The 13,514-nt window shown below is 43.1% G+C and overlaps 1 pseudogene; it reads right to left on the bottom strand.

Moving 5' to 3' along the window:
* Positions 1 to 697: 697 nt before the first annotated feature.
* On the bottom strand, positions 698 to 1,158 carry LOC116895741 (annotated as a pseudogene).
* Between the last annotated feature and the right edge of the window lie 12,356 nt (positions 1,159 to 13,514).

Genomic DNA, 13,514 nt, shown 5'->3' with positions numbered 1-13,514 from the left:
GAAGAAACACCATGACCAAAGCAACTGTGACAAGATGCGTAATTGAGTGCTTACTTGCAGCTTAGAGGTTTATTCATTATCATCACATTGGGGAGCATGGCTGGAGGCATACAGGTCCTAGAGCAGTAGCTGAGGTATATTCCTGATCATAGACAAGACAGACAGACAGTGACTGACTGACTTGGGTTTCTGACATCGTTTTTGAAATTTAAACTAATTTCTTAGAGACATTCTCCAACAAACCACACCTCTTAATCCTAATCTTTTACATAGTGCCCCTTCCTGGTAACTAAATATATGAGCTTATGGAGGCTATTCTTATTCAATCCACAAATATAGAATTGAGAAAGTCTCTGACTGACTCTGTCTATTGTATCTGGTGGTGGTTGAGTAGGAATGGCCCCCATACACTGTGTTTGAATACTTGGTCTAATATGGCTTTGTTAGATTAGGTGTGGCTTTGTTGGAGGAAGTTGCATCCTGGGGTGGGCCTTTTGAGGTCCTCAGAATCCTCAAGCTGTTTTCTGCCTGCTGCCCGCAGATCCAGATGTAGAACTCCCAGTTTTCTTTTCTTTCTTTCATTTTCATCTTTGTTTAGTGTGCAAGGCCTGCACGCCATCAGTGAGCGCAGATAAAGGACCTGGTCTCTTCTGGTTCTGGCTGGCACCAGGCATGGCTCTGGGAGTGAGGCCCACACTCACACCACAGGCCATGTTCTGCTCAGCCTCTTGTGACGCCAGATGTTCTGTCAGTGAAGCAGTCGCCAGTACTCTCGGAACTCTGGTTCTAGTTCCTCTAGCTTTTTGGGGGGACCCAGGTCCACCTGGAACAGTCATGTCGGGTACTCGGAGTCTGGCTTCAGGGCCACCTCCTGGCCTTTCTTGTAGATGTTGACACCCCCACCCCCCAATGGCCTGTGTGGTGAGCTGAGAGGGGTCTGTGCACACCTCGGGGTCCTTCAGGGCCTCAGCGGCCACTCTACCCTTGCCACCCTTGCTGACTGACTTCTTGGCATATTCCCGGATAAAGAATTCTCCAAGTCTCCCGGGGACCGCGAGTGCCCGGGGATGCCAGCGGGCCCACACCCGGGTTGCCCCGAGGAGACTGGCCGCCGCCATGATGCTCGCCGGCCGCTCACACGTGCATGAACTCTCAGTTCTTTCTCCAGCACCAAGCCTGCCTGCCTGCCTGCTGCCAAGTTTCCTGTCATGATGGTAATAGGCTAGACCTCTCAAACTCTAAGTCAGCCCCATTAAATATTTTTCTTTATATGAGTTACCATGGTTATAGTGCCTCTTCACTGTAATAAAACTCTAGCTAGGACCATATCAAATGGTCACATACCACTTGACACATATTTGTAATACCAGCCTTCACTGTGCAGGAGTAAGGCAGGAAGATCGTGGGTTTGAGACCTTGGCACATGTATGAAAAGGATGAGACATAGTTTCATATAGCCCTGGCTGGTCTCAATGTCGTTTTGTGGCTGAGGACGACCTTGGACTTCTTAGTACTTATTCCTCCACCTCCTCAGGCTGGAATTACAGTTGTGTGTCGCCAGGCCCAGTTTCACACAGCCCACTTTCAAAAACTGTTTGTTGCAGAAAAATACTCCTCCCCCAAAATTAATTTTTTAAGAATTATAATTATTCTCTCTGGGCTTCCTAAAGAAGTACAAATATTGTTAAGGCAGGTGAGGGAGTCAGATGTATAAGGCATCCCTGATCACACAGCAAGTTCATGCCCAATTTTGGCTACTGAGGTTCTGTTGAAGAGAGAAGAGACTTATCTACAAAACAAAAGATATTTTATAAATAAATAAAAAATACTGACTGTAAGGCCTAAAACAAATCATCCTTTTTCTTCTTCACAGCATTAGGGGTGTCTCAGGCCTCAGGTATCCTCAACAGGGCTACATCCCAGGCCCCAGGTGCTAAATCATGGCCTATGAATGATCTGACAACGTTCATTGAAAGGCTTAGAGGAGGGATGTGGAAGAGCAAGTGCTGTGGATAAACCTTCCATCACCACGGATTGACACACTTGGCTCCCAGGTTAGCCTGGGTCTCACAGCACAGTGCTGCTCAGAGTTGCTGTCTCTCACCTGCCCTACATGCAGCCCTGCTGCAACTGTTATCCCTGCACCCACGCTGCACTGTAGCTGCCTTCAGACACCACCAGAAGATACTTATTGGATCCCCACAGATAGTAGGAGCCATGTGGTTTCATGGTTTGAACTCAGGACCTCTGAAGAGCACAGTCAGTGCTCTTAACTGCTGAGCCATCTCCAGACCCCCTCCCATATTTGAATTTTTTAAAGTTTGTATTTACACAAAACTCCTCCCCATGATCATGGTGGCACACATTTTTAATTCCAACAGAGGTAGGTGGACCTCTGTGAATTCAAAAGCCAGCATAGACCACTATGTGGCAAGTTCCGAGCACCAGTGATGTGGAGGCCCTGCCTCAAAGACAAACGTGGGTCACAAGTATTGAACTGAGGTTGTCAAGTTTGGCACCAAGTGAATATACCCAATGGTCCAGCTTGCTGCTTCCTCCCCTTTTAAAATTAATTTCTTAATAGGTGTTTATATATCCTAGGCTGCTCCCAAACTCATTGTGCAGCTGAGTGTCAGGTGCAGCATGGTTTCTTGAGACAACTGATGCTTTGGCGATGAGGGTCACTCCCAACCTCTGCTCCTCTTGTTTCTGCTGGGATTACAGTGGTGATCCATTTTACCCAGCATTGTTTGCATTGTTAAGATTAAAACCCCTTCTTTCTCCTCCTCCTCCTCTCTCCTCCTCCTCCTCCTCCTCCTCTTTCTCCCCCTCCTCCTCCTCCTCCTCCTCCTCCTCCTCCTCTTCTTCCTCCTCCTCCTCCTCCTCCCTCCTCCTCCTCCTCCCTAATCCCTGCGAAGATTGAGGTTGAGCTTGGAATTCCCACTCCACCTCCTCAGTGTTGGGATTACAGGCGCCATCATGCCAGGTTTACATAGCTTCCTGTGTGCCAAGCAAGTACTCAACCAAGTTAACCGGGTCCTCTCTCCTTGTTGTTGTATAAGACAGGGTTTCACTTTGCGTCCCATAATAACTCAGATGCACTACGCTGTAGCGCTCTCCATAAGCCTCCTGCCTGAGCCTCCCAGGTGCTGTCCTTAGGTGTGTCCCTATCATTCTTGGTTTATGGACTTTTTTAAGATGTTTTTCTTTCTGCCCAGTGCTTTAAAAAACTTATTTCGTGAAAACAAAACAAAACACTGAAGTCCACAATAGATGTATAAAAGATTTAAAAAGAAAGAAAGAAAGAAAGAAAGAAAGAAAAAGAAGAAAAGAAAAATGTGTCCAGCAGGTGCCAGCAGAGGGCGCCCGTGAAAGCCAGTGATGTTAGCCACCTCACATGTATGCTGTTTTCCTCAAAATTGAAAAGAAATCATTTCCAAGTAGCTTTCTTTTATTTACAAACGATGAGCAAGAAGCAGTGTCATATTTTGTCACAGAACAAATTAAATTATGTATGGTTTTGCAGTAGAGGGAAATTTTTGAATTCTCCTGACTACCTGAAAGAAAATGAGTTTTCCAAACACGACAACCAGGACTCACCCTGGTCCTTTGTCAAATCCTGACTCATCCCTCTGCCCATCACAGGGTTTCAGCTTTTTAAATTTTATATTATTTCTGTGGTTTTATTCCAGGGTAGATATTTTGCATCTCCACTTTTGGGGGAAATATGTTTGTGTTTGAAGGCCTGTTCATTGTAGTGGAGAGAAACAGACCTTCCCGCTTTGTTGTGCTGTTGAAGACCCGTGACTGCATCGTGCTTCCTCCGATGTGGAAGAACCACCTCAGAAAATATCAAGTGACAAGAGGCTGCGTGGCCTTCCCAAGTCAAAACACCATGTCCGTTCCAGCAAAGCTCAGCAGAGAGATCTGTGAGATGGCCACAAAACAAACAAACAAACAAAAACAAAAACAGATATAGTATGTTCAGGACTAAAGGGAAAACTTTGGGTCTTGGCTCACATGGAACAGAGGACACGGCAGGAACTAAAAGGTGAGAAGCAGGTCTTAGTTCTAGTTCTGCAGGTCAAAGGTGAGTCTGGACCCATGGTCTCAGTCTTACCTGGACCTTGCTGGGCAAGACACAGCCTTGGCAACCATGGACTCAGAAGCTATGGAGCCAGCATGTGGGTACTGAAAGCCACACCAGGGTCCTCGAGGAGAACAGCCAGTGCTCTCTCAACCAGTGAGTCATCTCCAATGCCCCTCCCCCCAACACACACCCCCAAGCCAGTATTTCTAAAATGTCACCCTGCATATGGGAGTCAGTCCTGCATCTAGTCGGGATGCAGATTCCTGTTCAGAAGGTCGAGGTAGCCCAGAGGTTTTCTTCTCTGGAAAAGGCAAGCCTGAAAGTTGAGCATCAGCAGAGCAAGGGAGCATCAGGGACCTTTTATTTTCACACATGTATACAACCGATGTTCCAGGGAGAGAGGCAAAGATAGGAAGTACTGAGAGATTACCTGTGGCTTGTTAATGTTTTTGTTGTGGAAAGGAAGAGTAAATTGTATTTTTTTTTAAATAGAAAAGCAAATATACAACTCAGAATGGATTTGAGGCAAATTGTGTCACAGTAGATTTTCTCTGACTGTCTAACAAAGTTTTAAACACAAACAACAATAATAGAAATGTTTCTGCTGTAAGGTCAGCATGCAAAAAAAATGATGTAGGGTTGGGGGTGGGCCTAAAGTGATAGACAGCTTATCTAACATACGCGAAGCTCAAGAGTTTGTTGGACCTCAGGACCCCAGGGATCAAGGTGTGATAATGAACACCTCTAATCCAAGTGCTTTATGTAGAACAGAATTAGAAGTTCAAGGTCGTATAATGAGTTCATGGCCATAGCCCCTGTGTACCTGAGATTCAGTCTCAGAAACAAATAGGCTAGTAGTATATTTTAGTTACTGTTTTCATCCATCTGAGCCAAGATAATGGACATAGATATTGTACCAGAACTACTTTTATTTTCTGCTAAGTGCCATTGAAATTGAAGAGCAATTGTCATAGGTGCAGTCAAGATAGCTGGTTTGCCTGTGAAAAGAACAACATCTACTTGCTTTCAGTATCTGTCCGGCAAAAAACACCAGGCACGAGATTTAGCCTCTAGACCCTACACACTCAATGTCCTCCTTCCAGACCAATCACAACCCTTCTTTGCTTGGCTATGGACCAGAAGGTCTGACCAATGCAGATGACATGAGGGTCTCTGTTGATTCTAGTTCAGGAGTTGGGAGGCCTAGGCAGAAGGATGAAGTCAAGGAGATCACACCTGGCTGGTTCCTCTAACGCTGACCTATGAAGGGACATGGCTGATGTTAAGAATGAGGAACTAATTCTCTCTCTGCTTACTAGGCCTTGGATGAGAGCTCCCTGTGAATACTAAACCCAGCACTGGCTCTCTGTGTGTGAGTGTGTGTGTGTGTGTGTGTGTGTGTGTGTGTGTGTGTGTGTTTTTTTTGTTTTGTTGGCTTTTGTTCATTTGACACAAGTGATTTGGGAAGAGGGAAACTGATTGTGACAACTCAGATTGACTTATAGGTAAGTCTGTAGTGTATTTTTAATATTACTGTTAATGGGAGGACCCAGGCCACTGTGGGCAATGCCATCCATGGGCAGGTGGTCCTGGCCTATATAAAAATACACTGAGCAAGCCAGAGAGACAAACCAAAGATCATCTTTCTTCTGGTTCTAGCCTTGACTTCCCTCGACCGACTGTGATCTTGATAGTGATGGGGTATTGTCAATCTGGTCAGAATCTAGATTCCCCCCTAGATGATGAAAACTCCTGGGTGTGCAATGGTCTTTTTTAGATTAAGTTAATTGAGTGGGAAGGCTAGCCTTGCATGACAGTCTCATGGTCTGACTCCCCAATGGAAGACAAAACAAAGAAGCACCAACCGTTCATCTCTCTCAGCTCCCTGTCCACGGATACAATGTGAGCAGATACCCTACACATCTGCCGCTGTGACTTCTCCACCAGGCTGGACTGAGCCCCCAAACGCTGAGGCATGATAGGCCATCCTTCCTTAAGTTAATTTTGCCAGTCAAGAAGGAGAAGAACAGAGCTTGTTGAGAAAACACAGAAACAGGAGGCCTGGAACAAACACGGGCTAGGAGGAAGGGAATGGTATAGAAGCAGGAGACGAAGTTTATCACCAGATAGAGTTCCCTACTTCAAGACTTCCCTGGGGTTTAGCCCCATTATCCACATGCATTCTATGATTGCGCCCCAAGTTGGTTGCTAGACAGGCTTGTTTCAGCCAAGCTTGGATTATTTCTTCCAGTTCTGCTGAGTGGGAGTTGAATAAAAGATAATGCAATGAACAATGTTCTATCTGCCCTCACGGTCAATGTTTGTTCTTTTCACTGGGCCCGTAATAAATTTGTGTCCCAAAGAGCACATGAAGTTCCACGTAGCCAAATTAAAGTGACCTCTAAGCCTCAATGACGCGGTTGCTTTTATTTATGTTTTTCTGGTTCTGAAATTGGCATGACGTAATAGAGGGAAATTACAAACCAAAGGGAAATATTTTCGCCAGGATGGAGTAATGTGCCCTCCTTCTTCCTTTGGTTTGGCTGATATGATCGGGTACATCAGAGACAAAAAGAAGTTGTATGATTCAATTTCAAAACGTAAGATAGAGGAGCTCGTCAAACACTGATGTCACAGTGTGTGGTTTAGCTTTCATTTAAGATTGTAGATACATTTCAAAGACATTAAAAGCCACTAGATGCACACCCTTGTGCTGGACTAATGTCACACTCACAATCCCAGCATGCTGAATGTAGAGGCAGGAGGGCCACAAACTCAAGGCCACCCTTCCCTGCATATGAAATTCAAACACATCCAGACCCAGTCTCAAAACCAAAACCAAAACCAAGGTACTCTGGATCATTTCCTATTTAAACTGTTTTCTAAAGTTTCTGGAAGTTCTATGGACAAAAACAATATTTGAAAAAGAAAATACTGCAGAAAAATCTAGAGGGAAACACTAGCAATAAGTAACAGGATATATTTCCTGAACACTCTATTTGTGATGACTACATCACAAATATTTCCCCAATAATCTTTTAATCTTTTTGTGATTTATGAGTCAGAAATTGATAAATTAATTTAGTTTACCAAGGGAGCACATATGTTTGGATCTTGGCTCTTCAGAGAAATTGGAATATGTTCTTTGTATAAATGTATTTTTAAGATATGTATATGTTTATTTTAAATTTTTAATTTTCGTTCATTGCGTGGTTAAGTGTAAGCATGCAGCACTTGTGTTTGGGTATCCAGAGAGGCCAGAGGAGGCCATTAGGTCACTTGGTGTCTTAGTTAGGGTTTCTATTGCTCTGAAGAGACACCATGACCATGGCGACTCTTATAAAAGAAAACATTTCTTTCATTTCTTTCTTTCTCTCTCTTTCTTTCTTTTTCCTTATTCATTCATTCATTCATTCATTTATTCATTCACTTTGCATCCCAATTGCAGACCCTCTCTTCCCAATCCTCCCTCACATGACCCCTGCTCCCACCCCTTTCCTTCAACTCTGAGATGGAGGAGGTCCCCCCTGGGTATCAGTCCTCCCCAGCACCTCAAGTCACTGCAGGACCATGTGCATCCTCTCCCACTGAGGCCACACCAGACAGCCCATTTAGGGGAACAGATTAGGGACAGCCCTGCTCCAGTTTGTGAGGGACCCACATGAGGACCAAGCCGCAGTCTGCTACATATGTACAGGGGGTGGGCGTCTGCGTCCAGCCCGTGTTTGCTATTTGGTTGTTGGTTCAGTCTCTGGGAGTCCCCAAGGGTTCAGGTTCATTGGCTCTGTTGGTCTTCTTGTGGAGTCCTATTCCCTCTGAGTTCCTCAATCCTTCCCCCAACTCTTCCACAAGACTTCCCTAGCTCCATCTAATGTTCAGCTCTGGGTCTCTGCCTCTGTTTCCATTGGCATCTGGGTAGAGCCTCTCAGAGGACAGTTGCAATAGGCTCCTGTTTGCAAGCATAATAGTATCATTAATAGCATCAGGGATTGGTTCTTACCCACAGGATGGACAAGTTGGGCCAGTCATTGTCAACATTCCTTCCGTCTCTGCTCTGTTTTGACCCTACACTTGGAGGCAGAACAAATTTGGGGTGGAAGGTTTGTGGGTGAGGTGGTGCACTTATCCCCTCCACTGGGAGTCCTGCCTGACCACAGGAGGTGTGCCACTTGAGGATCCATATCCCTCTCACTGCTAGAGTCTCAGCTAGACTCACCCCCAGAAACCCCTGTAGCTCTTCCCCATCCCTGGTCTCTGTCACAGGACATAGAGATGCACCCTCCCTCCCCCATCCCCACCCAGGTCCAGCCAGTTCCATCTCTCTCCCATCCCAGTTCCCTCCTCTGTTTCCCTCCAATGTCTATTTCCCCTTCTGAGGAGAGCCGGCATCCTCTTGGTCTTCCTTGCTTTTTTGGCCTCTTGGGTCTGTGGATTGTAGTGTGGTTATTTTGCACTTTGTGGATAATATTCCCTTATAAGTGTGTGGGGTGGAGGACCATGAAAGGAAGCATGGTAAGGTCGAGCTAGGCCTTGAAGCCCCGGAGACCCAGAAGGGATGGTAGGAGTTTCACCTGCTCCTAACTCCAGGCCCCTGTCGTATAGCCACAGCCCCCCATAGGTCACATTAATGAGGAATCTCAGGCCAAGCCGATAGGAAGCATCTGCAGTCAGACCCAACCTACCCTGCAACTGTATATAAAATTCTATCTAGGAGGAATAAGTTGTCGCAGGGTTACTCAGTTGTCTGAGCATCTGCACACAAGGCAACAACTGCCTGGGAAAAGACTCTGAGATAACCTATCACACAAGGTTTCTGAAACCAGCCAGCTGTTGGCATCAGGGCTCACCTCCAAGCCTTTGATACACTCTTTTTCTGGTAATAGATCACCCCCTACCCCCCCAACCCCTGACTTTCCCTGTTGCTGATTCAACACATTACATCAATGGTACAAAGAGATTCAGGAACTAAAAAGCAATTTTCTTCAACTTCTTTTTAAAATTGTTTTGAACTTACTGTGTGTGTGTGTGTGTGTGTGTGTGTGTGTGTGTGTTTGTTTGTGCTCACACACATGTGCACACATGTGTATGTACCATGCATGGAAGTGTGCTTTTGGAAACCAGAAGAGGGTGTTAGAACTCCTTGAATTGTAAATACAGGCAGTTGTGAGTTCCTGATTGACGTGTGTGCTGAGACCTAAACTCAGAGCAGAAAGAGGTCTTAACCACCGAGTCATTCCCTAGACCCCTGTAATCTCAGCACAGCTAACGGAAGGAGGATGTAGAGTTTGAAGCCAGATTGGGCTATGTAAGTAAGACCCAGCCTTTAAGTCCCCTTCCCCTACACATGAAAAGAATGCATGTTTACGTTTAGAGTTTTAGATTGGTTGGCAACAGCATTTCCAGTCACCGTTAGCTTTTTATATTGTATTATATACATTCCATATACTGTATAACATTAATATTTTGGATCCTGCATTCATATGTGTAATAATTTGCATGTAACTTGGATACAAGGTATATGAATTTTTTATTATTAATTTTTATTTATATGAGTACACTGTAGCTCTCTTCAGACACACCAGAAGAGGGCATCGAATCCCATTACAGATGGTTGTGGGCCAGCATGTGGTTGCTGGGAATTGAACTCAGAGCCTCTGGAAGAGCAGTCAATGCCCTTAACCACTGAGCTGTCTCTCCAGCCCCCAGTATATGACTCTCTTTTTTAAATGTTTTCTTTTGCATTTTTATTGAATTGTGTATTTATTTACATTTCAAATGTTATTCCTTTTCCCGGGTTCCTGTTCATCAGCCCCCTAATTCCTCCCCTCCCCTTCTATATGTGTGTTCCCCTCTATATCCATCCCCATTACAGCTCCCCCAACAATCCCTTACACTGGGGGTCCAACCTTGGCAGGCCAAGGGCTTCCCCTTCCACTGGTGCCCCAACAAGGCTATTCACTGCTACCTATGCAGTTGGAGCCTAGGGTCAGTCCATGTATAGTATTTGGGTAGTGGTTTAGTCTCTGGAAGCTCTGGTTGGTTGGCATTGTTGTTCTTATGGGGTTGCAAGCCCCTTCAGCTCTTTTGGTCCTTTCTAAGATTCCTCCAATGGGAGTCCTGTTCTCAGTTCAGTAGTTTGCTGTTGGCATTGGCCTCTGTATTTGCCATTTTCTGGCTGTGTTTCTCAGGAGAGATCTACATCCGGTTCCTGTTAGCATGCACTTCTTAGCTTCATCCATGTTATCTAGTTTTGGTGGCTGTATATATATGGGCCACATGTGGGACAGGCTCTGAATGGCCATTTCTTCAGTCACTGCTCTAAATTTTGCCTCTGTATCCCCTCCTGGATATTTTATTCCTTTTAAGAGGAGTGTTCACATTTTGATCATCCTTTTGAGTTTCATGTGGTCCGTGCATTTGCATCTTGGGTAATTTGGTGTTTGGACTAATATCCATTTATCAGTAGAGTGTATGTATTATTTTTTGTGATTGGGTTACCTCACTCAAGATGATATTTTCCAGTTCCATCCATTTGCCTATATGAATTTCATGAAGTCAATGTTTTTGATAGCTAAGTAGTACTCCATTGTGTAGATGTATCACATTTTCTGTATCCATTCTCTGTTGAGAGACATCTGAGATCTTCAGCCCTGGCTATTATAAATAAGGCTGCTATAAACATAGCAGAGCATGTGTCTTTACTTGTATGTGGAAGCATCATTTGGGTATATGCACAGGTGTGCTATGATTGGGTCCTCAGGTAGTGCAATTCCCAATTTTCTGAGGAACCTCCACATGATTTCAGAATGGTTATGCCAGCTTGCAATCTGACCAACAATGGAGGAGTGTTCCTCTTTATCACATCCTCACCAGCATCTGTTGTTGTCACCTGAGTTTTTTATCTTAACCATTCTGACTGGTGTGAGGTGGAATCTCATAGTTGTTTTGATTTGCATTTCCCTGATGACTAAGGATGTTGAACATTTCTTTAGGTGCTTCTCAGCCATTTGATATTCCTCATCTGTGAATTCTTTGTTTAGCTCTGAACCCCATTTTTAATAGGGTTATTTGTCTCTCTGGAGTCTAACTTCTTGAGTTCTTTGTATATTTTGTATATTAACCCTCCTATCATATGTGTAGATTGGTAAAAAGATCTTATCTCAATCTGCTAGTTGCCATTTGTCCTAATCACAGTGTCCTTTGTTTTTACAGAAGCTTTGCAGTTTTATGAGGGGTCCCATTTATTTGGTTCTTGATCTTAGAGCATAAACCATTGGTGTTCTGTTCAGGAAATTTTCTCCAGTGCCCATGTGTTTGAGACTCACCCAATTTTTTTTTTTCATTAGTTTGAGTGTATCTAGTTTGATGTGGAGGTCCTTGATCTACTTGGACTTAAGCTTTGTACAGGGTGATAAGCATGGATCAATTTGCATTCTTCTACATGCTGACCTCCAGTTGAACCAGCACCATTTGTTGAAAATACTACCTTTTTTCCATTGGATGGTTTTGGCTCCTTTGTCAAAAATCAAGTGACCATAGGTGTGTGGGTTCATTTCTGTGTCTTCAATTCTATTCCACTGGACCATTTGCCTGTCTCTGAATCAATACCATACCATTTTTTATCACTATTGCTCTATATTACTTTGCTTGATGTTAGGATGTGATTCCCCAGGTTCTTTTTATTGTTGAGGATAGTTTTAGCTATCCTGGGTTTTTTATTCAAATGAATTTGTAAATTGTTCTTTCTAACTCTATGAAGAATTGAATTGGAATTTTGATGGGGATTGCATTGAATCTGTAGATTGTTTTTGTTAAAATGACCATTTTTACTATATTAATCCTGCCAATCCATGAGCATGGGGAGACCTTTCCATCTTCTGGAGATCTTCTTCAATTCTTTCTTCAGGAGTTTGAGTTCTTATCCTTACAGATCTATCACTTGCTTGGTTAAGTCACAGCGAAATATTTTTTTTTATTATTTATGACTATTATGAAGGGTGTCATTTCCCTAATTTCTTTCTCAACCTGTTTATCCTTTGAGTAGAGGAAGGCTACTGATTTCTTTGAGTTAATTTTATACCCAGCCACTTTGATGAAGTTGTTTATCAGGCTTAGTAGTTCTCTAGTAAACTATTGGGTCACTTAAGTATACTATCATATCATCTACAAATAGTGATATTTTGACTTGTTCCTTTCCAATTTGTGTTCCTTTGACCTCCTTTTATTGTCTGATTGCTCTGGCTAGAAATTCAAGAACTATATTGCATAAGTAGGGAGAGAGTGGGCAGTCTTGTCTAGTCCCTGATTTTAGTGGGATTGCTTCAAGTTTCTCTATATTTAGTTTAATGTTAGCAACTGGTTTGCTGTATATGGCTTTTACTATGTTTAGGTATGGGCCTTGAATTCCTATTCTTTCCAGGACTTTTATCATGTAGAGGTTTGAATTTTTTGTCAAATGCTTTCTCATTTGATCATGTGGTGTTTAATCTTTCCAGTTTGTTTATATAGTGGATTATGTTGATGGATTTCTGTTATTTGAACCATTCCTGCATACCTGGGTTAAACCTACTTGATCATGATGGACGATCATTTTGATGTGTCCTTGGATTTGGTTTTGTGAGAATTTTATTGGTATAAGTTGATATCCATAAGGAAATTGGTCTGAAGTTCTCTTTCTTTGTTGGATCTTTGTGTGGTTTAGATATAAGAGTAATTGTGGCTTCATAGAAGGAATTTTCTAATGCTCCATCTGTTTCAATTTTGTGGAATAGTTTGGATAATATTGGTATGAGGTCTTCTATGAAGGTCTGATAGAAATCTGCACTGAACCCATCTGGTCTTGGGCTCTTTTGGTTGGGAACTTTTTTTTTTTTTTTTTTTTTTTTTTTTATTTTTTACTTAACTATTTCTTATGAAACATCCATCTGGTCCCCGACTTGGGCTCTTTTTTGGTTGGGTGCTCTTAGGATATTCTTTTTTTTAATAACTGCTTCTATTTCTTTAGGGGTTATGGGGTTGGTTAAATGGTTTTATCTGTTCCTAGTTTTAACTTTGGAACCTGGTATTTGCTTCTTTTTTGTTCTAGAGCTTTTTGGGTGTGCTGTCAAGCTGCTGATGTATGCTCTCTCCTGTTTCTTTCTGTAGGCCGGAGAGCTATGATTTTCCCTCTGCTTTTGATTTTTCATTGCGTCCCCATAAGTTTCGGTATTTGTATCTTCATTTCATTAAATTCTAAGAAGTCTTTAATTCTTTTTTTTATTTCTTCCTTGACCAGGTTATCATTGAGTAGAGCATTGTTCAACTTTCAGCATTATATGTGGGTGTTATTTCCTTATTATTGTTATTGAAGACGAGAGCTTTTGGCCTTGGTGGTCTAATAGGACACATGGGATTATTTCTATCTTTCTGTATCCGTTGAGGCCTG

This window comes from Rattus rattus, chromosome 3 (genome assembly GCF_011064425.1).
Source record: "Rattus rattus isolate New Zealand chromosome 3, Rrattus_CSIRO_v1, whole genome shotgun sequence".
NCBI classification, from domain to species: domain Eukaryota; kingdom Metazoa; phylum Chordata; class Mammalia; order Rodentia; family Muridae; genus Rattus; species Rattus rattus.
The sequence above is the reverse complement of the archived record's forward strand: the minus strand, read 5'-3'. Positions and strand labels throughout refer to the sequence as shown.